The following is a 24,848-nucleotide window of genomic DNA, read 5'->3' on the forward strand; positions in this document are numbered from 1 at the left end:
AATCAGTAATATAATAATGATACATGCTCAAGAGAACATGCTGGCAGTCTGCTTTGTGTTTTATTTTTTAATTTCCGCTAAAGTTGTCCAGTCATGTGGTGAGCTCCACAGTCACAAACTGAAACATGGAGGAGTTGTGAAGGAGCATCTGTCTGGAGGCAGCACATGATGCATGATGAAGGATGTAGAAATCGCTGATCTCAGTGCTTCAGAACGGCTGTAATGGCTATTCTATGGATGTTTGGTCATAAATAAAAAACCTGAAATGTTGACAAGTGAAAAAGTCTCTAGCAAAGACTGCAATTAGAGTGTGACTGTTGCACTTTGTAAGCCAGATTACAATTTTTATAGTTTGAAAGTATGCTTTTAGGATACTCATCAGAAAGGATAGAAAAAAATATGTCCATCAGAATTTAGAATTTTTTTTTAAAGCTTCAGAGATTTTGACTGCTCTGATTTGAATTAATCTTTAATGACTTTAAAGTACTTTAGTTTGCTTGTTTTTCATAAGTAGGAAATGGATGGGACTGAATCTAACAGCTAACAAGTGTGAAAGCGCAAGAGACAATAGTGTAGTGTAGAAGTGTAGTTGACGACAGGCCTTATTTTTGTTTCTGTATTGACTGCCAAAACATTTTCTCTTAAAATGTGAGTTAGAGATCACCAACTCATATTTTTCACATGACAGGATTAAATCAGATTTAATCCTGTCATTTAATCCTATTACAGTAATTACTAAATTACTGTAAACACCAATAAACTAACAATAAAGCAAAGCTGATCAATGCTATTAGCAGAAACCTGTGATGTTATGTTCATAAAGTCTTCAGAATTGTATGGATTTGTTGAAAGAATGCTGTGTGTTTTGTTGTTGTCTTACTGGAATATTCTACCATATGAATATATTTAATATAAAGCCTCCCCTGCAGCTCTCTGTGTCTGTCTGAACCTCCACTCCAAATCTTCTCCAGCCTCTTAGCAGGTTTTCTTCCAGGATTTTCATACTTCCTGTTGACTCCAACCAACTTCCCTGTCTCTGTTGAAAAGCTGCAAACCCACTCCAGCATGATGTGTTCATGGTGACATGCAGGTGTGGCTTCCCATTGGGCTCACCTTTGGTCTCATCTGAGCAGAAGTGTCTTCCACAGTAATTCTGTTAAAGTAGAAAATTTTCCTTTGAAAATGTTTGACAAACCGTTTCACTGCAGAATACTGCAGAATGTCTGTGGTGATAGAATGTGAAAAGTTTAAAGAGGATTGTGATTCTGGAACATTGGCTTGCTTCTTGGAACAATATCAAACACCAAGGGAGAACTGCAGTGGCTGAAAACACAAAACTGTGAAACTCTTCTTTGAAAGTGTCTATTAAAAACAGGGGGGAAAAAAACTCTTATTTGAATGAGGTATTGTGGAATGTTGCATGGCCAGAGTGAAATTATCCATATTAAAAATCCATAGAATAACACTGCAAATAGTTTTGTGGTGCCCTAAGAATAGCATTTAAAATGTTCCTTTAAAAGCCACTTTGTGAAAGTTTGACTGGTTGTGTGCTCATCAGGATGTTTTAGCATGCTGCTGTCTCACCCTGGCGTTCACCTGAGCTTCACTACGCCACGTTGACAAGCTGAGAGGAGTCAGGACCAGAGGGAGAAAGTCAAATAAGGGACATGAGGAAGTCCAGGAAGGAGGAGTTGGACAAACCGCGGAGGAGGAGACTCCTCATATGACGGTGGTGGCAAGTCTGCTTGTCCTTGGAAAGGACACCGGTGTCTCAACAAACACTTTCTTTGTCTCCATCTCCCTCACTTCTCCCCTCTTCGTCTTTCACCCTCAACTTTCTACCTCTTCATGCTCACTTTTTCACCCTAGCAAAGTGTCATACACTCGCAGCCACTTCCTACTCTGGAGTTCTTTGCATGTTTCTCCAAGAGTTCATTCACACACATACTCCCACACCTACAGCCGTCCCCCTCCCCCTCATTACCACAGTTCTGCTCCAGTACACACACAGACCGCCACAGAATTCCTCCGTCGACTCCTCCCCCCGTGAGGTCTCTCCTGTGGGCTGTTACAACCTTCCCTCATGGAAAACTACCAGTGTTCACAGCGCCGGCAAACACAACAAGGTTTGTGTTAACAGTGAAAGACATGAGAACAAAGAACAAGAGAGGGTCTCTGATTATTTTAATTAATCTGTTATCAAAATCCAGTCCTTTTCTTTATCAGTGAGTCTCTATAAACAGTGATTAACATGATCAGTTAGCTGTGGTTAGCGTCCTGCCCTGCCTCAGGCCTAACCCGTGTTCGCACAGAGGTAAACATTACCATGGTTCCTCCTTGTCTGTGATCACATCCGGCCTTAAGATGAAGGGTTTCCGTTCTTCCCAGAGTTACACCCCCCTGTAGTCCAACTGCTCTCATTTTGTATGTTTGTGCTCGCTGAAACAAACCTCCTACTGACCCGAGGTCAATCATCCAAAAGCGGACTCAAAGCCTTCCTGTTCTTCGTTGCTGACAGCGCCTGTGTGCATGGCTTTTCATGCTGTTTGCTAAATCCACCATGTTTCCAGTATTGGTTCGCCAGCCTTTTCCACGTGACATCCCATAGAGTGAAATGTGACGTACCTTGCCATGGAAACGTTATTGTTTGTTTTTTTTATATTTCACCCTCACATATTCATGAAGTGCTACCACAGTTGGTAGCACTGTTGCGCTGTAGCAAGAAGGTTCTGACCCAGATAGCACAGAATGATTGAAACAACATTAAATCAATGACAGCCAGAAACATTGAATCAACGTTGAACACTGACATTGAAAAAACATTGAAAGTGGTCGGTGACTTGTATCAACGTTAGGGTTTCAACCATAACTGACATATCAATGTTGATTCAATCATCATTTGTATGTCAATTTACATGCATATTTTTGTTATTGCATTGAATCAGTTAGGAATCAACATTGATTCAACCTTCATCTGAATGTGGTTCTGCACACATTTATTTGACATTAATTCAATGTTGATTCAACACTCATTTGACTGTGGATCTGCATGCATATTTCTGTTGATTCTACATTGAATCAGTCAGGAATCAATGTTGATTCAACCATCATCTGAATGTGGATCTGGACACACATTTCTGTTGATTCTACATTGAATTAGTTAGGAATCAACCTTCATCTGAATGTGGATCTACATGCAGATTTGGGTTGATTTCATATTGAATGAAAGCTAAGGATTTATGTACATTTTTAGGTCTGATCATAACATACCACTAAAAGTTTCTTCACTGGTGTTAAACACCATATTATTGGCAGATCATATCTAAACTGTGTACAAAAGTTTAAAAATGACAACATAGGTTTGATATAACATTTTATTTAAGAAAAGAGGGACAGATCTTTAAACATATTTGACTCCTTTTTGACTGTCAGAATAACAGTCTATTGTCCACAGACGAACAGAGTCCACGAGGTTAAGCTTTGTACTGTATGAACCAGGGATACAGTACAAGTTGTGGTAACCCCAGTTAAACTCTGGTTGGCGTCACTTTGATTTCTTGTGATGTCTTCTTCTCATTCTGGCGTGTAATGAAGCCACTTCTTAACAGTTTTACTGCAGTCCTCAAGAGTCAGCTTTTGGTCAAACTGCAGAGCAACGGCTGAAAAACACAAAAATAAAAGTGAGGAGGGTGCTGGTTAGAAATATGAAACATTTGAAAAGTTCTGAAAGTCATTGAAATATTAAACAGTGTACTGGTTACAGGTCTGAGAACAAATACAAACCATATAGTTCCCCATGTACACTCACTGTTAATTTTTATCTTAATCTTTCATTAATATTCATCTTAATGTTTACGTATACAATTACATTTACCTATCAAGCTGCAGTCTAGTGTAGGATTTATGATGCTGCACTCATGTTAAAATGAGGGAATCAATATTTAAAATAAAGGCTGTTTTTCAGAAAACCTAAAGATAAAACTCAGGGATGATCAGGGTTTATTTAACACACCAGAGACAGATAAATAGAGCAAAAGGTGATTTGTACTGTAGTTGGAAAAATTATTTATAATTTATACAGAATAAACTTCCAAATAGCTGGTTTAATCTTCAATCAACTATAACCATTTCCAAATAAATTTATTAAATTCATTACAAAATGTCCACGTGCTGATAAAGATCCCACACCAGTAATAATAGTCCAGTTCAATTTAACCAGTTACCAATCCAAGAATCAACAGACTGAATCAGTCATTAGCAGTGTTTCACCTACCTTACATGTTTTAAGTCAGGGGTGTCCAAAGTCGGTCCTCGAGGGCCCGCATCCTGCACATTTTAGTTCTCTCCCTGCTGGTAGTAAAAGCAGGGAGCCATCATATGATCCAGGTGTGTTAAACCACGGAGAGAATTAAAACATGCAGGATGCTGGTCCTCAAGGACTGACTTTGGACACCCCTGTTTTAAGTGTTTCCCTTCTGCCTCACCTGGATTTAATCTGTGGATGATTAACAATCTTCTGCACTTCTTGATGGCTGCAGACTGTCATGCAATAATCTAACTCAGTTGTTCTGGAACAGAGACACATCTAAGCATGTCCCTAAGCACATCATAATAAAAAATGAAAAACAAGTGATTACTATCACAACAATTTAAAGCCCACCTGGAGCAGCCAGCCTTACACTTCCTTGTCCACCACATGCTCTCCCAGATCAAACAATAGGCCCCGCCCTATTTTAAAAACTCAAATCTCACTAAATTTTGCAGGATTTTATACTTAGGTCTGGAGCAGTGGGCAGGATGAAAATAATACAAAATGAGACATGACCTCAATTATTAAAAATATCTGTTTTGCCCCAAAATAACCAGGATTACTATGGGCACAAAACAATGCCCTTATTTTTCAATAAACACATTTAATACCAAAGTAATATTGAAAAACTTACCATAAACTGCTCAGAGGATAATTCAATTCAGAAGCTGGTTGCAAACAAGCCAGCAGCAAAGTGGCTGTTTGGTTGGGACAAACCACTAGTGTAAAAACGGGGGATTCAGACTGTACAACTCCTAGTAGAGACTTGTAGATGTTTTTGTGTCTACACATTATGCACAGTCAGTAATAATATTTACAGACAAGTAAGAAAATGTACAGAAAGGAATCACAACCCACTGTTCTCAATGTGTAGTGCGTAATTTGAAACATGATTAACCCCCACTTAGTAATAAAATGTTCTGACCCAGAGCTCAAGGATGGGGGGAGGGAAGAAGGGAAGAGAGGGAGTAAAGAGGTGAAGGCTGGGAGGAGCAGGTGGGTGTGGGGAGTTTTGGGCGGGAGTAGGGGGAGATGAGAAGGTGATGAGGGGTGCAACAAACTGCACAGATTGCACACATGGAGGCCTTAGTCCAGGGGTGGGCAATCCTGGTCCTCGAGGGCCGGTGTCCTTCAACTCTTAGATGTCTCCCTGGTAGAACACACCTGGACCCAATAGCTAAATCACCTCCTCTGTTTGACTCAGGTGTGTTGAAGGATAGACACATCTAAAAGTTGCAGGAGACCCTCGAGGCCTGGAGTTGTCCACCCCTGCCCCAGTCCCTGTCGCAGGCTCGATTCCCGGCTTTGGCTACCTTTGCTGCATGTCTTCCCCCTTTTCTCATTACCCCCTTTCTTCTCAATTAACTATCAAATAAAGGCCACTAGAGCCAAAAAAATCTTTAACAAAATAAAATGTGAATATTTAAAACCCTCACCTAAAATTAAAATTGTTTCACCCAGAGCCCAAGGAGGAGGGGAGGAGAGAGGAAAGGGGGAGGAGATTGAGGGGTAGATGGGCCCAGGTGGGTGGTGGGGGGAAAGGGGTGTGTGTAGAGGGGCGTGAAAAACAGCTTCCATTGATTGAACATTTAGATCACGAGTTCTACCCCAAATCTTGTCCTCAAGGCAAACTGACCTGCGTGTTTTCATTTCAGCAAAATCTCGTTAATCAAACATCAATTAAAATCATGTGTGCTGAATTAGAGAAATGCCTAAAACTTGCAGAGCTTGGAGGACCAGTGCTGAAACACACTGGATTCACTTTGAGTTTACTTGAAATAATTAAGTCCTATACGTTTATATCCCTTGTCTGACACAATGACTCAAGCTTACCAGGGACAGATTCCCTGGTAAGCCACTGTGGCTCTGTGGTTAGAGCAGTTGTCTTGTGGTCGGAAGGTTGACGGTTCAATTCCAGCTCCCTCCTGCGAGGGAGAAATTGAGTAGGATGATTATAATATATTGAATTGGTTAAACTTAATAACTTAAATTTGATAAATTCAGTTGGATGAACTTATTTGAATTGCTTGTTACCTACAGAAGCAATTCAATTAAGTTGGTTCAACTATTTTCTTTTTAGAGTGTGTTTTATAGTTGATCCACCGTCATTTGTCGATTTCAACCAAAAATCAACCATTAATCAGACCTTGGCATTTCAGTCATCAGATTTCAACCACAAAACAACATTGATTCAAGACACAGTTTCAACGGTTTGATTGGATGATTGTTTGATGGTTGATCCACTGTCATTTGTCGACTTAACGATTCTAACTACTTTTCAATGTTGATTTAACATCGTGTGCTATCTGGGGAGTTTGATTCCCAACCCAGGGTCTTTCTGCATGGAGCTTGCATATTCTCCCTGTGCATGTATGGGTTCTCTCAGGGTACTCCAGCTTCCAGTCCAAAACCCTGACTGTCAGGTACATTTTTTTTCTCCAAATTCTCCTTAGATATGTGTGTGCATGGTTGTTTGTCTCTGTTTTGCCCTGTGACAGACTGGCGACCTGTCCAGGGTGTACCTTGCCTCTCGCCTGAAACGTTTGCTGGAGATAGGCACCAGTACCCCTCCCGGCCCCATTTGGGATAAGGGTGTAAGAAAATGGATGATTTATGAAGACATCCGTTTTGTGAAAATGCTAACATATTTGCCCAACCACTAATCTGACATACAGTTGTGGGCACACTTATGCTAATCTGCTAATAGCTGAGCTAATTTTTCGAATAGCGCGTTAACAATTTAGCAAATTTTGAAAACGTTTAGCACATTTAGCTTCCCTCAAATGAATTATAATTTATTTGGCTGTTTTGTACATTTTCAGTCAGATAAAGTTCGACATCTGTATTAGGGTTTTGGTTTTCGACTGTTAAGAATTGTTCAAGTAGTTAGACATTTATATTTATGCTCTTATTTTGAAAAGGGTGAAGACCGCTTAGCTGGCAGTTCCATTTCCTCTTCTCACCTTCTCTTTTTTTTCCATAAAACTTTATTGAGCTGATGGGAAGTATACAACATGAAGTTTACAGCAGAGTATAACACTTATAACCAGGGAGTTAATTAAACAAATTCATGCAAAAATCCACAAATATAAACTGTTCTGAGATTCTCCTCATGTTTTCCACCCTTGACGTTTGTTGTGTACTCAGAATGCATTGCTGCAGTCCGACAGGCTATTGTAAACCAGTCCAGTGGCACGTTTTTCACCAGTGCATCTAAAGATATGCATTAGGGGAAATCTATTAATATCAATTTAAGCAATATAAATTTTGTAAAGAACTGCTTGGGCTAACTAATTTCTCTCTCAAACACTAGCCAGTTGCCATCAGCAAGGCTTGATGAAGATGTCTTTAGTAATTTGTTTGGCAGCATTTTGGGTTTCCAGTAAGAATCATAACTGGCAACAGAGCGACAAAAAACACGAACCGTATGTAAGGACTGCAAGTTGTTCAGACGCTGAAGGAGGCAGAAGGCATCGCTATAACAACCGACTGCTGGACATCTACAGGTATGCTGAGCTACATCCCAATCCTACCGCAGCCTAAATGGGTAATTATCTTATGCTTCAACATGTATAGTTGAAGAACTGAGCCAAGGTCGAAGTCTGGATAATATGGCTGAAGGACTTATCACTAAGATTTTCATGTCAGTCAATGTCAATAATTGTTGATTTGTTTTTTGTTTTAAATATTTGAATTTCTGCTGAGCGGGTGGCGTTATCTTTCCCTTTTTATCCAGTTTTTACTCCATGATGTTTTTTATTTAAAAGCAGTTATGAGGCATGATGGCGAAATCTGAAAGTGTTCTGTGAAAGTTACTCAACAGGTTTTTGCTATGTAACCAAAGAGTAAGTTGATACTCACAAACTTGTTTAGCTAGCTGTGAGAGATTAAAGCCTTTCTTGTGCCTTCATACCCCAGAATGCTGTGTGGTTCTGGGTCAGAGTTCGGTGAATATTCACTATGTTGAATATTGAATTGTCTATCAGAGGTATTATCTACTGATATTAATCACGTCTATCGGGATAGACGTGATTAGATAGAGTGTTAATGATTTCTTGTCCAGTCCTAGGTCAAAGAGATTAAATTAAATCAGAAAAAGAAAGACATCAGTTTGTTCAATTTGTAGCCAAATCAATAAGAATGCTTAAAGAAATCTGATACTTGAAGTTTTCTTGAAAGTAGTATTATAATCTCGTCCCGTCTTGTACTTGTGAACTCAATGTTGTATCTTGTCTCATGAGTTCTATGTATTCCCACACCTGTAATAATTACTCATCTTGATTCTTTACTACAGATTTTGCTGTTTATGGTAACAACTAGTAAGTGAAGGTCATATAAAGCTCAAACTCATAACCACCGATCCTTACTACAGTCAAAATGCACTACCAGTGGCCCATCTGTCCACCTACAAACAGGAACTGTTGAGATTCGTTTGTTTTCTATAGACAAAGATTCAACTCTTTGCTCATGTGGTCATACATGTGTTTCCACGATGGAGCAACTCCACATTGTCACTCAACTGTACAACCTCATCGTCAGCAAATTAGACCAGAAACGTGGTCTAAACGTCCCTGACTCAATGTAGTTCAGATCTCCTTTAGGTCAAAGAAACTGACCAATTCTTTAATAATGTGCTCCCAGCTATATTTAGGTTTACTTTTACATCTGCAATGGATGGATCTAGGGGTGGACTGTTTAAAACAGGAATGTAAACTCCAGATGTGTAGACATGTGGTACTTTGAGTTCAACTATGCAGCTTAGTGTGAGGATTACACATGATGACGTCGTTTTCTGTGCATCACACAATCATGATCCCAGCGAACTGTTTCAGTGTCGAGTTATGTAATCTCACATTTACAATGAGAAAGATAGACATCTTTATCTGTCAGCTTAAAAGCACATTATTATATGATGAAGAAAAAACTCCAGTATGTTAGGGGAACATACAAGAGAACTGTTGCATCTCTGTTTCAGGGTTCCATTTCTACTCTAGTGTTCTGATCAGGCATTGGTTCCTGTAGTTTGTTTCCACATGAAGAACTCTCATTCCAGAAGAGATTTGATTCGCCGTACCTCCTAAATTTGGTGTTTAGTGACACCAAACTGACACCTGTTTCCATCTATTTTTGCAACCAAGTGCAACATGCAAGAAGAGCATAATAGTAAGACGACAGATGATCTGCATTGCTGCCCATGCCGCTGCCATGCTTGTTGTTTGTTTGGCTTCAGTTTGACCAACCCGTGGTGACATCATGGTTTGCGTTGAAGAACCGTTTAGTGTAGGACTGGAACCAGATTTGGCACTTGGGAACCTCGTTCTTCTGATGGAAACACGCGACTTGTTCACTGGTTCAGGAACCAGAAAGAGCTCCAGAGTGCATTGATGGAAAAGCACAAAGGGTGAAAACTACCTTTGTTCCTGAAAATGTTTGCTGCAGTGGAAATGTACCTTTTGTCTCAGACAAGGTCACAAAACCTTTGGCATTGACAGCAAGAGAAAACTACATTTTTTCCAATAAAGCTACATTCACCAAAATTTCTATCAACGTCTCAATTGTAAAATGTTTATTTTACAAGGCAAAAGTTATCAGCAGAAACTGAACACAAACTGCATGGCTTCATTCACCTCCTCTGTTGCCATCGCTGAACTACAACCACAGGCAGACTACAAACTCAAAACTCAATTTCATCATTCACAACTGCTCCTCCTGTTTGCTGGATTGGCCAGGATGAAATGCATACTTCAGTGTCCCTTAATAAAAGGACACTAAAGCGTAAAGAAGTCCTTGAAGTATTCCCCATTTCAGACTTTTGTTGTGATGCACCAATGTACTCTATTTAGAGCAGTGTTTCTCAACCTTTTTTGGGCCAGCACCCCCCTAGCCTTTATCCAGGTCCCTCACCGCCCCCACAAAAGAATTTGTAGGCTACGTTGCACTGACTATTATTTTATTATTAATTTTACTATCACTATTGTAGATGTTTTGATTTTTATGCTTGTTTCTGTATTTATCATCAAAAATAATTTCCCAGAGAACAAAAAGTCATGGGAATAGAAATTCTTTTTACAGGTGTCTACGAAAAATACAATGAATATTCAAATTAAAATTGGTAGGCCTAACAGCAGCCAATCAGAGTGGTTGTTAAATATTCCACAAAATGAGCAGATAAAAGCTGTTCAACATGCCAGTTTAAACTTTTAACTATTTGCAAACGACTGAGCTCTGCAACATTAAAACACGGATAGAACTGTAACTACATTAATCATAGCTCTTCTTCTTTTCAGTGTTTCTGTCAGTTTCTGGTGGTGCAGCTCTGTGCTGCCATCAGGAGAATGGGACATCAGAGTATCATCTATAAAACTTCACCCTCATGGCATTTATTGTGAAAACCAGAGCTTTCAGTGGAAAAACAAAAGTTCCAGATCCTTTTAATACCATACAAATTTGAGACAAATACATGGATTATATCTTTATATATACCTGTCTATTGATTATAGATTAATAGTTTTACTGGACAGAAATTACAAAGAACAAATCTGGTTCTTAATCAAATCCTAATGAGTCAAATTCAAAGTGTCATGGAGTCACTGAATACCACCATGACATTTAACACTGACATGAAAAAGAATATTGAAGAAATAAATATATCAAATCTAATTAAAAACATAAATATGTGATAAGTTATTTACTGCTATGGTCTGTAAGATATATTTATTCTCAGTATTAGATATGGTCTCAACAAACCCATGACACTTCAACAATATTATTTTACCTTTTATCTGAAAATAGTGTTTTTTTAACACCCTAAGGTGCAGGGCCGTCGTGAAACGTATCGATGGGGAAAAGGCAGACTGACACAAACCTTTTAAACCAATGGAAACAATTTCGGTATTCTGATTGTTGAAATTTAAAAGTGCTGTGGTACTGTTGTTCTATCCCCCCGTTTCATACCGGACCACTTACAGCACCGGTGTTAACGCTATAAAATGAACGCTCTCTATCGCCCCCGAGAGGGGGCGCGCCCCACCCAGTGCATACAACCCAGTGCATACAACACGAACGCTGTATGCACTGGGTTTTTACCTTAGAACGGCCACGTCTCTGTTATTCCTCTGTCAATTTGATACAGTAGGGGCACTGATACACTGCCCATATCTGTGTCCTCTGTCACTTTTATCAGCAGTTAAAACTGTTTAATCAATTGTTAACGTGTGGTAAACTGTTTTTCCGAGCCGCCTTTAAACACAACATGAGCGCTACGACCTGTGCGGCAGCAAAGGAGACCTGCTGGTGCTGTGCGGAGCTGCACATGTTTGTTAGAATCATGGCAGCAAACCAGCAAAAACGCAAAGAACTTTTCACAGTATTCCCCCCAAACTAACAGACTGTTTAGTAAAGCTGTTTGATGCAGGTAAAGTTAGCTAAAAGATGACTAGCTAGCTAATATCAATACAGCACCTTAAGCTTGTCAACAAGTAGCTTATAGGCAAAGTTGTTGTCTATGTTCAGCTACACAGATTCATTTTGCCCCCCAAAAAGTTGATTCCCCCCGTTTGTCTGGAGCCAGGCTGAGTATAACAGTGAGTCTCTAAGAATCCACCCCCCCATCCCCTTCACTCACCACCAGTGATATCACCAGTGGAGGGATTTCTTTATTTAAATGGGTTCATTTTTCAGAGGGATACAAAGTGAGGGTATCGTGATTTTAATAATTGCATGTTTACAAGAGAGATTTTCTGTTGTTCTTCCATGGAAGCGGGCAGCCTTTAAACGAAAATAAAACACTTTTTAATTTAAGTTGCTGCTTAACATGATCACAGAACTGGCAAAAAATACCAGTCAAAGTGAATCTCAGCAACGTCATCAACGGGTGTAACGCTGAACTGAAGCGCCGGTGAAGCTACTAGCAGGAGCGGAGCTGCGCCAATAAGCTACAAACACTGAAGAGAAGAAGAGCTGCCATCTATATCGTTGCAGCCAAGCATGATTTAATGTTACACAATACAGTTTTACCAAGTTGCTCAAAGTCTAAACTGGGATTGTTGTGCATTTAAGGTGTAAAGTTTACCTTCCCCCAACGCCCCCCAAAGGCATCTCAGCGCCCCCCTTTTGTAAAAATGTCCGCCAGCGCCCCCTGCCGTCCTCAGAACCCCCCCTGGGGGGGTGGTACCACCCACGTTGAGAACCGCTAATTTAGAGGAACATTAACACTGATCTGATTTATTGGATCATAAACCTCTTTCCTGCAACAGGGGCGTGGTAAAGGGGTGAAAAGTGATGACAATTCTAGGGGCCCTGGCCATTAGGGGGCCCTCCACAATGTAATTATTTATATATTGTTCATAGAAATAAAATAAAAATTGGGGCCCTGTCAAATACAAAATTAATCATATTGTATTTTCAAAGATTGTTTTTAGCAGTAAAAATTTAATGTTACCCCTCCCAGACCAAAAGACATCCGTTTTTGCCCTGAACTCCCCCCTGGATCTGCATGAAATGGTTTGTTCCTGCTTGGAGCGCTTGAGAGTGACGCTGACAGAAGAACTGTAGAAAGGGGTGTAGAAGAACTGCAACACGGAAAAAGTTTTCTAATATTTCCAATTACCTCTTTCCTAATTCTCTTCTTTTTGCCACACAGCACTGAATCCAGCTATAACAGCTTCTTGTGGAACCACAAATGGCGGGAGATCTGATGGTGTCACATTCTACACCGTCTGATGGAAGAGTTAAAGATGATGAGGATTTAAGCCGAAGGAGGCTCTGGGGCCCTTTTTAACAACCAAACTGTAGATTAATTTCTTGAGTGCACTGAAACAAACACACACACATACATGCAGACACACACATACAGGAATGGAATAGAAATAGGTTTGCTCTGGGAACCTCTCGGGGCCAAAATGCAGCTGGCTGCAGAGTAAAATGATTCCAGATCCCCTCTGAGCTTCTGCCCAGGAAAAGAAGCTGAATTTAGATTTGGATTCTACTTACTGCTTTGCTGGGTCATGGTGCTGGACACACGCACACACACTGGGTCATGGTGCTGGACGCACACACGCATGCACACAGAGAGACTGAACGGCATGGATTTATCTCTCTCTGTGGGGCCTGAGGGAGCGATCTTAGCCTCTTAATGATGACGGAGGCAGAGTGATGGATTTACTGTGGTGAGCCGGCCTTGATGGACATGCTCACTGCATCCAAACACACTTAGCAGAAACAGCCTGTTCAAATCAATACATGTCTATCTGACGCACCAAGTACCTGCTTCTCTGCTTTTTGATACTTTTGTGATTCTGGAAAAAGATGAAGTCCGTCTAAGAAGTGGGTCAGCTCCTCTGGCAGACCTCTTCATATTGCAGATAACGGTGAACATGGCTGCAAAAATCAACAAGTTCATCCAACACGTGATTGTGCGTGTGTGTTGGGGGGGATTATGGAGTCCTGGTAATGGTGAGATTAGAGATGCAGAGCTTTGAAATGAAAACATGTTTTCAGAGTCGGTTCCTCCAAGTGGAACTTCCTGTTCATCAGTTTTCTATTGCTTCGGTCCGTCTAAACCTCTCACCTGCTGTCATATTACAAAGTGATGTGTATTTATGAATCAAAGGAAAATGGAACATGGTTTGAAAGATTTTTTTTCTCTTTACATGTAGAAATCTGAAAAGTGTGGCCTGTTTTCATCTTCAGCCTCTTTAATGACACCCCAGAAGAATCTAGTAAATTTGGCTTTTTTTTAAACAATGACAATCTGCGCAGTCCTGTTAATAGCCATTCCTGAGCTGTGAATGGCTGCAGCTCCTCCAGAGTTACTGTAAATTGCTGAGAAAGTTTTCTGTTGTTTTAAACATGCAAAGTCAGGGCGTGACAGCCAGTCTATGTGGCTGTCACAGGTTCGGTTCTCGATCCATTGACCTTTGCTCAAAACTCACTTCCTGTCAAATGAAGGCCACTTAAAAAACAAGTCATGCCCAGTCAATTGGGAGTTGGTGCCCCCTGCTTGCTGCAGGTGCCAGTGGATCTGCACCACATTTCATCCTTTCAGATTCTCACATTTCCTCCAGGACTCTTGGGGTTAGAAGACGACAGGCCCCAGTAAAACTCTACAGTTTTTAACAGTGAAAAGGAAAATGAATGAATTGCACTCTGGATTGGATGCTTTGCAAATGTCAGCCAATAGCGTGCCAGGTAGTTTTGCCTCTAGATATTTCAGCTTCTGAAACTGCATTTGCTTTCCAATACTTCAGATATGTTTTATGGAAAACTTGCAAACATGATGGTGAGCGCCTGGTGGCCGGGCTTTTACCCATGGAGCCCGGCTGGGCTCAGCCCGAAGAGGAGACCCTTCCAATGGGCACACCACCTGTCGGAGGGGCCAAAGGGGTCAGGTGCAGTGTGGAATGGGTGGTAGCCGAGGGAGGGGACCCTGGTGGTCCGATCCTCGGTTGCAGAAGCTGGCTCTTGGGATGTGGAACCTCACTTGTCTGGTGGGGAATGAGCCAGAGCTACTGTGTGAGGCTGAGAGGTTCCGGCTAGAAATAGTCTGTCTTGCCTCGACGCATGGCATTTTCTTTCATTTTTCTCTATTTTTTGTGCAGTTCTTTTTTCTGTCTTCATCTACACATAGAGGAAAAGAAGTAAAAGTTGTCATTTTTAAGTCTTCTAGCAAATTATTTTGCTTTTGTATTTATTTTCATCTTTCACCTTTACTATTTAGTAAATTCTTGTTTAATCTACATTTTCACCATCTTTTCATTTTTTTGCTTTAGTTGGTTCATTTTTCCTCATTTCCTTTACACATAAAGGAGAAAGTTGTCTTTACTGTCTAACAAAATGTTATTTTAAAAACTATTCATTTTACTTTTCCCATTTTGCCCCCTTTTATTTTAATCTTTCACATAGAATATAAAATGATCCCTTTAATTTATTTCTGTTATCTACTGTAACAAAATAATTTTCAGTTCGTCTTGCAAAAGACCAAAAGTTGTCTTCACAAAAAGAAAAAAAAAACTGTTTTGTAAAAGAAAAAAAAAAGCAGTTTAATCATTCTAAAGGAGGTATAATGAAGATCTCTGATTTTAATCATCTATAAGGGGCCGTGTAGGACAAAATCTATATTTTGTCTCTCACACACTACGAAAGACGCACGCACACTCTAAAAATACTCAAATTGCGCATACACACTACTAAAATGTTACACGCTGTGACGGTGCGGCGAGAGGTTGGAGAAGGAGTTAGCAGCGGCGGTTAGCCACTCTAACCCAAAACAGTAGGACGCACTTTTGAAGTATCCCACACTTTCAATTTATTTAACTTCGTCCACGTAAAGCCAGATCTCCACAGTACTAAGCATTATGGTATTTCCATACATGAGAAAAGTAACGTTAGTTTACCGCTCTGCACCACATCATCACCTAAGTTCTCTTCTACAACAAAAATGGAAGACTAGTTCTTCTTCTGTACAATAGTACAACAACAAAGGAAATAGGCGCCCCCTTGTGGTGATGCCTACTCATCTCTAGGAACCAAACAGCATAATGACTGTTACAACGCCCACAAATTTTCTCCCACACGCATACACAAAATCCTAAAATTGCGCGTACACACTACTAAAATGTCTCAGCCTTGAATTTAAATAAAACATGAATCTGGCAGATTACAGCAAAGCCTCTATTTCATTCAGTCTGAACCAAGCGGGATTTACAGGACGACATTGTGAAGCTGTGGATTTTGGTTTCACTGCTGAAAGAAAGCGACCACTGTCAATAGAGAGTAATTCTGTCACATCTCATTAGTTCCTACTCAAAAGTATCAGCTCCGTGATAAAAAATGAGCATCTTGTATCAGTCATGTCTCCCCCTACCCACCCCAACCTCCCGCCTGTCTGCCTGTCACTTCTCTTGTGAATGAGCCTCGTCGTAAACAGCCACGGCGTGCTGCTGGCGTTTCTCCGCGGAGCTAGATTAATGCCAGCTCTGGGTCCAGAGGGAATCTGGTTTGTGGTCACTTACTAACAATACAGAACGTGAAAATCTTTCATCTTTCGCCTCATTCACTCAGCCAGGTACATGTGCGCTGGATTCCCTGTTACATAACGTTTTATTCCCTCTGCCGACTTGCAGCCATTTAGTTATCCTCGTGCGCAGTGAATCATGGAGCAGCCTCAGATTTAACGCAGCGTGCTCGTGAAAGGTGTTATGCAACCATCTTGTAAACTGGCAGAGATCGTCTCATCACTGAACCATCTAATGTTACAGCATGGAGTATGTCTTCAGTCAGGGAGGTGGTCTAGTTATAACTTTACTCTGATTTCAGTCAAGAAAAAAAAAATTAAAAGAGTTATGACAAATATTGTAGTTTTATCAACTGAACTGAATGCATTACTACTGACTGGCAGTATAATAAAAGGTATAAATGTCTTCAATTTCCTAGAAGTAAAAAAAACTTTTAGTTTTAATAAGTAATAGTTTTTTTTCAATAATTTTTTTTTCCTTTAACTTGTCCACTCTGAGATGAACTGGAAATTTTTGTGAACAAAATGTGACAGGGTGCAAGTGGCACAGAAAACGGCAATTGGTGGCACTTGCGCAGAATGACTTGAAAAAACACAAAACATGTGCAAAGTCTGCCATGATTGTTATTTGTGAGAGTGAGGCGCATGCATGATAAACTGAGATGTACCTGTGACATAATTAAGAATAATTAAAAGGTGCAGCTCGCATGTACACACATGGAACCGCCGTTCTAAAATGTATCCACTCTGGGGTCTGGTTTCAAAAATGATTGTTCCTGGACTTCCAAACCACCGAATTGGTGTGGAAGGACAGCTGAAACAACAAACGATTTTGTGGACAGAGTCTAACACTGTGGTATGACGGCTACACAGACAAAAGCACAAAACGTTAAAGACAGAGAAACATACTGGGCGATATGTACGAATCTGATCAGAGTGAATTTTAATGCTGATTTTCTGGAATATTTAACCCATCTGTCCTGGAAACGCCTGGGTTATCCCTGGAAGAATGGATTATAGGCTTCCCTCAGGCAATGTTTACCGCAGTCAAATTTTATCATGTCAGTAGTTGCTATTATTTTTCATCCTAAAACAATGTGATTCGTGCCACTTCCATTTGTGGTGCTGAATCAGATACATATCCGGTTGTTCACGAAATGTATACTTTCTCAATGGTCAGGTCGCATTTTTTCAATTATTTAGTTAGTTATTTTTCATAAAATTGCCATGCAAAATTTGAGAGAACTTTTAAAATGACCATTTATAATTTTGAGCAAACTTTTTTGGTCTTTTAAAAGAAAAAAGAAGTGCATTTCCAAAATCTGGTTTTGAGCAAATCAACCAGGCTGAGCAGAGTGTAATTTTGTCAGTTGCTGACGTTATGCTCGGCTGTGATAAACGGAAAGTAGAAGTTGCAAACAAGCGTGGACCACACATCTTGGAGAAGACACAGTAAATCAGAAATCAACATAATTAGCCTTTAGTAATATGAACAACCATGCAAAAATAATTAGATTTTAACAAATAATCAGAATTGAGCATCAAGACCTGCACTGTGACGTCTCCTCATATGCCTAATGAGCACTAGCACCAGGGCTAAACTATGAAAGTAATGCATTAATGCAAAAAATATCAAATACATTTGTTATTGCAGGATAATTTGTCACGCAATAAGTTTGTTCAAATGCATGAACACATTTATTCACGTTATTTTAATTGCATTTCTCATTTAATGGAAACACTGCAATTTCAAATTTGTGTTTTTTCAACATGAGCAAAATACTGAAAAGTTTTGAGCACATTTGCAGTGGAAATGCAGCTAATGACAGCAAAGACTTGTAGTCGCCACATCACCTATCTGTATGATGAGTTTTTGTTAGGCTGAGTCGTCATAAACCTGAAAACATTCAAATTCTGGCTACATCTGTTGTTTCCCCCCAACAGAAACCTACTGGAATCACAAAGCCTTGACATAACAGGAGCAGGTTGTCTGGTTCTCAGCTCTGTTACCATTCAGTGCAGCCGTTGCACTCAAACTGCTAACTGCCTGACCTCCTTTGCAGAATGCACATGGATAAGCAGAAAACACGGCATGAACCTAGCACAGGTAAAGTAGGTGTTGCTGTCTGTCCATGTTACATTGAACTTTGTGGTTAATGTAGGCTTAAGATATTTAATGGAGCTTAGTAAATGTTCAAGCAGGAATTAGTGTGTTGTTCAGCTGCACAAAGGCTTTAATTCTTTCCTGACATTCAACCATACTCTGCGCTCTCTGCATCCAGTTTTCAGTCTTCTAGGAAAGAACATGTTGGAACAGTTACTGGATAGCACATCTCAACACATACTTAAAAACAATGAGTGATGCTACAGCCAACGATAAGTGAAAAGAAAAAATCTGCTTTTTTTCCCCCACTAATGAAAACTGGTACTATAAATTTATGCTAATGTATAGAATTTTATAAACACAAGGTGCATCACGCAGAGCTAAGTCCTGGCATGTTGCAGGAGAAAACATGTTGCCTGCTGCTGGTGGAGCAACCGATCAACATTTGGAGATTCTTTTTTTTCCCACCGAACCAGTTACTAATTCAAAGTAAAAGAATGTGTTTGCACATGTCAGACGTTGACATGAAAGAGGAGTTCCTGTCTTGTTGGATGTCTCCTCCAGTTTTTTTTTTGTTGTTGTTGTTGCTGAAGGACCTAACTTTCAGTTAGATTGCATCAGTGCACTTCTTCCAAGTGTGCATGTGTTTTTCCAAAAGCACTGCTAAGAGGAGTAATGATGGCATTGCCCTGTTAGTGTGTGTGCCCAGCCTGAGGGAAGCCAGAGTTTCACACCCTCATTATCTCTCCAAACTGGAGTTGCAACTTACTGGAAAGTGGGCCAGAGTTGCTTTTTATAAACAACAACAAGAGGAGGGAAGGAAAGGAGAAGCATGAGAAAAACACCAAATAGAATGTTTTGAATTCTTTTTTCCAACTAGATTCTATAATAAGACAATGTTCTATTACTTTAATTACAGATGAAATAGATATGATCATTAGATTTTTTTTTGTCCAGTCAAAACAACATGTTATATCAGTGTTGGTTCTTAGAGACTGGGCTTAAAACTTTCCTTTCTGATAAAGCTTATATTTAGACTGGCTTATGTTATCCTGACATATCTCTGTACTTACAATACATAATTACTACCTTTTCTCTATCACTACATTCTGCTACTACTCTCCAATTATTCACAGTTATTTCAGCTTTTAACTTTATGTTCTGGTTTTTTTACTCTTTGTAAAAACAATAAAGTAAGGGGGTATGGCAGGGTAGTGCGTACCCCTAAAAGATTTAGCGGGGGTACGCAGTACCTGCAAGAGAGGGGAGCGGCTGTATGCTGTAAAAAAAAAAAAAAAAAAATCAGTGTTCACTGTGCAGCTGGAAGTGCGCCCACTAATTAGCCGTGACTGATTAGTTTTTCAAGAACAATCTAAAACCCGACTTAGTCAGTTAATAAATAACTTGTTTCCCATTTCGTATTGTTTCTGAACTGTTCGTGCTTTGCTAGAGCAGGGCTGCAATACGTCGATCGCGGAAGGTTTTGAGTCGATCTCGGCATTAGGAGGCAAACTGAACGTCGCCAGGACGCTGAGACCAGCACGTCCTCCTCTGACTCGCTTAAAACGTTCGTAACTTTATTAAAGAACAACAACAAAAAAATCAACAAACCGTGTTCATATTAATGACCCAACAACAATAATCTCAGTGATTATTGTTTCAACAAGGTGTTGCGCAATTCTGTGCGTTTTGGTTCCATGCCAAAATAATTAGCAGATCAGGAGTTTAAAATTAACTAATCAACCACCGCTGTGTTCAGGGAGGCTTATTGATAATCGCAAAAATAAATATCAAGCCTGCAAACCTAATATTGTAATGGACTGAATGTTTTTAACATAATCTCTGGTCGGCTTGTGGAGCGCAGAAGCTTGCTATGGCAACGGGTATGCTTAAACGACAGAGAGACGGAGAGTAAAAATGTGGAGTGGTTTAGAGTTGATCATCTGTTTGGGTTGTTTTACCTTTGTCTTGGCGCATCACAGCCGCTGTAGTTTCTGAACATTCAATAAACGACAAACTTGGACCTTTTTCTTTGTGACTATACGTCAATCACAACAAACATCAAACACGGTAAATATTTTTCATTAAGTATTTAACAAACAAATGGCTTCTACCGTGATAATTGTGTGAAATTAAATGAATTGTCTAATATAAAAAAATAGTTTGGTGCTGTCGGGCCCAGAGTCTGAGAGGCTTTTCCTTTATCACAATTTTTTTTGCCTCTTATTTAGTGGAAATAGTGATGTTGATGAGACTTTCTCCAAAGTGATAACCTTTTTCAACCTTTATAGCTCCACTGTTGAAAATGAGGCTCTAACATTCACAAATGACATTGAAATAAAATCCAGTCCAACATCTAGTTTGAGGTGATTCCTCTGGAATCTGTTGGAGGAAAAACATCCCAACTTCAGAAGATGTGCTTTTAACTTAACAGAGCTCTGTGGTTCCTCCTATCAGTATGAGAGTCAGGGTGAGGAGGCGCCATGTTAGGAAGAGAAGTGGAAGCTGCAGGATCTTCAGAACAAACAGGTCATGATGCTAGGCTACTGATTATCCCTCTGTCTGGACACAGGATCAATATAACCAGTTTAAAAGCTAAAATGAATGGTTATATGCCAGCATTGGAAAACTGGGATGTACTCCATGCCATGATGTTCAGAATTTAGGTCTCAAGGTGTCAACATTGCAGCCAGTGGGCTGAGGGAAATAGAGCTTTATTTTCTAGTAATTCAAGAGCTACCCAGCTTTCGTATATATATATATATATATATATATATATATATATATATATATATATATATATATATATATATATATAGCAGTGACTTGAGGAAGTAGACACTTTGTAAACAACCGGATAAGCTTAAAAAAAAGCCCCTAAGCTTTTTTTCAAGCTTGGGGCTCAAAAAAAGACGATCACATTGTGCAAAATTCTGAAACAGGAGAAGCGGGACATAAAACGGAGCGACGAACTAGATGTGAATTATAGCATAAAAACAGAGAATCCGACGCTGAACAGTGAAAAAAAATCAACACATGATGTGAAACACATGATGATTAGGCAGCGCAGCAGGTGATTAGTGAAGATTATTCGTCTTATATTATTTGTCTTATAATGGATAAATGATAAAAATAAATCTAGCAACAGGAAAGAAACTACAGTGACCATAGCAATAAACCAAGAGAGGATAATACTAATCAAAGGAAACTAAATGAAAATGAAGAACAAAATGCAAGAATAAACTAAGAAACTAAAGTAAATACAGAGCAATAAACTGGTATGGCAAGACCTTTTGAGCAATAATTAATACAGAGGACTGTATGGCAAGAATAAACAGACACTATTTCCAGATAAAAGGTAAAATAATATTGTTGAAGTGTCATGGGTTTGTTGAGACCACATCTAGCACTGAGACTAAATATATCTTACAGACCATAACAGTAAATAACTGATCACTAATTAATGTTTTTAATTAGATTTGATTTATTTCTTCAGTATTACTTTCATGTCAGTGTTAATGTCATGAGGCTGTTCAGTGACTCCATGACACTTTCAATTTGACTCATTAGGATTTGATTAAGAACCAGATTTGTTCTTTGTAATTTCTGTCTAGTAAAACTAATCTATAAATCAATAGACAGGTCTATATAAAGATATAATCCATGTTTCTGTTTCATATTTGTATGGCATTAAAAGGACCTGGAACTTTTGTTTTCCCTCTGAAAGCTCTGGTTTGCACAGAAATTTTATGGATGATACTCTGATGTCCCATTCTCCTGAAGGCAGCACAGAGCTGCACCACCAGAAACTGACAAACACTGAAAAGAAGAAGAGCTATGTTTAATGTAGTTACAGTTCTATCCATGTTTTAATGTTGCAGAGCTCAGTCAGTTTGCAAATGGTTCAAAGTTTAAACTGGTGTTGTTGAACATCGTTTATCTAGTCATTTTGTGGAATATTTAACAACTAGAAAATGGCACAAAATAAGATTATTTTTTCCTCTCTGATTGGCTGCTGTTAGGCCTACCAATTTTAACTTGAATGTTCATTGCATTTTTCGTAGACGCCTGTGAAAATAATTTCTATTCCCATGACTTTTTTGTTATCTGGGAAATTATTTTTGATGATAAATACAGAAACAATCATAAAAATCAAAACATCTACAATAGTGATGGTAATATTAATGATAAAATCATGGTCAGTGCAAAGTAGCCTGCAAATTCTTTGGTGGGGGGCGGTGAGGGACCTGGATAAAGGCAAGGGGGGCGTTGGCCCAAAAAAGGTTGAAAAACACTGGTTTAGATGGTTTAAAAAAATACATCCGGGTTCCTTTTTGTGTCTAGAAAAAGATGACCGTTAAAGTAAACAGTGTTCTATTTGTGTAGCCATATTTAGCATGTCCAGACTAAAATGTCATGTTTAACCATTTCCCTGATGAAGAGTTATTAAAGGTAGTTCCAATCTTTTAGAAAGTTTGGTTAAACTTTCTTGAAGATTTGAATTAGTAATGAATGAGTTTTTGTTGTTTTGATGGTAAATACTTACATGTAAAATAGTTCCTACAACTAGATTTTTTCCACACTTCTTACAATCACACAATTTTATTGGAGCTTTATGTGATTACACCAAAACAAAGTGGTGCAACATTGTGAAATGGGGAAAAAAAGTTACATTTTTCACATATGATAATTATGTGTAAAGTTTGTAACTGTAACATAAGAAAAATGTGAAAAAGCTCAAGGTGGAAGAATGTATATGAATACTGAACTGCCGTTCAGTAGAAAGAACCAGAGATGAAGGTTAAAGTGAACCAGCAACAAGTTCTCTGAACTTCCTCTGCCTTCGAAGCAGAAGGTGTCTGACAAGGGTTCATGTTGAGGACAGGTCTGTGCACGCACTCACAAAACGGAAGTCATGGTTACTGTATCCCTGGCATCGGGAAGCAGGCTTTAAATAACCCTCCTGTGTGTGTCTGTCTATCTGAGGGGAGGTGAACACCGACTTCCATCTATTCTGTGAATGTGAAATCTATCTGCATGGAAAAGAAGACAATCACACAAAGCAACAGACTTCTCTTTGACTATCTGTCTATTACACACTTATCCCCTTTTTCACACACACACACACACACACACGCACGCACGCACGCACATGCACACACCCACACACGCGCACACACACCCCTCCCCCCCCACACACACGCACCCACACACACACACACCCACACGCACACCCCCTCGCCCCCTCCACACACCTCTTAGATAACAAGACACCAATTAGAAGCCTGGGTTAATTAGGGCTAAATAATAACACTCACAAGGTGCAGCTGTATGTGAATTTAAAAGCATGTGACTGACAGAATGAGGTATAGTAGTGGGGATCCAAGCTGAAATTTATCACAACAGTGAAAAAGTGTATGATCTGTGATGGACGATCACTGTCTCTTGTTGCCGATCACCAAAACTGATTACCTCAGGGCTTAAAGAGCTCCGGCCGGGGGCCGGATTTCCGGCTTTTGACCAAACGGTCCGCCTCAACCAAACTAGTCTCCGGGTTTCAAGAGCTGCGTCTACAAAGATGTCTGCCAATCAGAATTCTAGCTCCCGTGTTCTTGACCAATGACTGTAAAACGGTTTGGAGAGAAGAAGCGTATGCGTTCGGTTTAGCGGTTAAATCAAATGCGATATGAAAGAAGATGGAGTTTGTCTCACCCGGTAAAGAAACACATTTACTTGAGAAAGGAATTAAAAACAAGTGGTGCTGGGCATGGCTAGAGGAAAGGGGACAAGACGGGAAGTTGGCGGAAATTTTTACAAAAGGGGGCGCTGGGATTCCTTTGGGGGGCGTTTGGTCGAAGGTAAACTTTACACCTTACAATCACAACAATACCAGTTTAGACTGAGCAACTTTCTAAAACTGTATTTCGTAGCGTTCATTTTATAGCGTTAACACCGGTGCTGTAAGTGGTCCGGTATGAAACGGGTGTGATAGAACAACGGTACCAAAGCACTTTTAAATTTCAACAATCAGAATACCGAAATTGTTTCCGTTGTTTTAAAAGGTTTATGTCAGTCTGCCTTTTCCCCATCGATACGGTTCCCGACCGCCCTGCACCGTACGGGGTTAAAAAAAAACAAAAAAACAAGGCACACATTGCGCAAAACTCTGAAACAGGAGAAGCGGGGCATAAAACAGAGAATCCGACGCTAAACAGTGAAAAATCAACACATGATGTGAAACACATGACGATTAGGAGGCGCAGCAGGTGATGAGTGAAGATTACTGATGGTCAATAAACGATAAAATAAATTTAGCAACAGGAAAGAAACTAAAGTGGACATAGCAATAAACCAAGAGAGGATAATACTAATAAAAGGAAACTAAATGGAAATGAATGAAGAACAAAATGCAAGAATAAACT

The 24,848-nt window shown here is 39.6% G+C and overlaps 1 long non-coding RNA gene across 1 annotated transcript in view; it reads left to right on the forward strand.

The window, feature by feature from the left end:
- LOC103473260 (uncharacterized) overlaps positions 1-24,848 on the forward strand; it is a 139,215-nt gene that overhangs the window by 70,195 nt on the left and 44,172 nt on the right. The gene's annotated exons all lie outside the window — the stretch shown is intronic.

Source organism: Poecilia reticulata, chromosome 2 (genome assembly GCF_904066995.2).
Source record: "Poecilia reticulata chromosome 2, P_reticulata-male-v2, whole genome shotgun sequence".
In the NCBI taxonomy this organism is placed as follows: domain Eukaryota; kingdom Metazoa; phylum Chordata; class Actinopteri; order Cyprinodontiformes; family Poeciliidae; genus Poecilia; species Poecilia reticulata.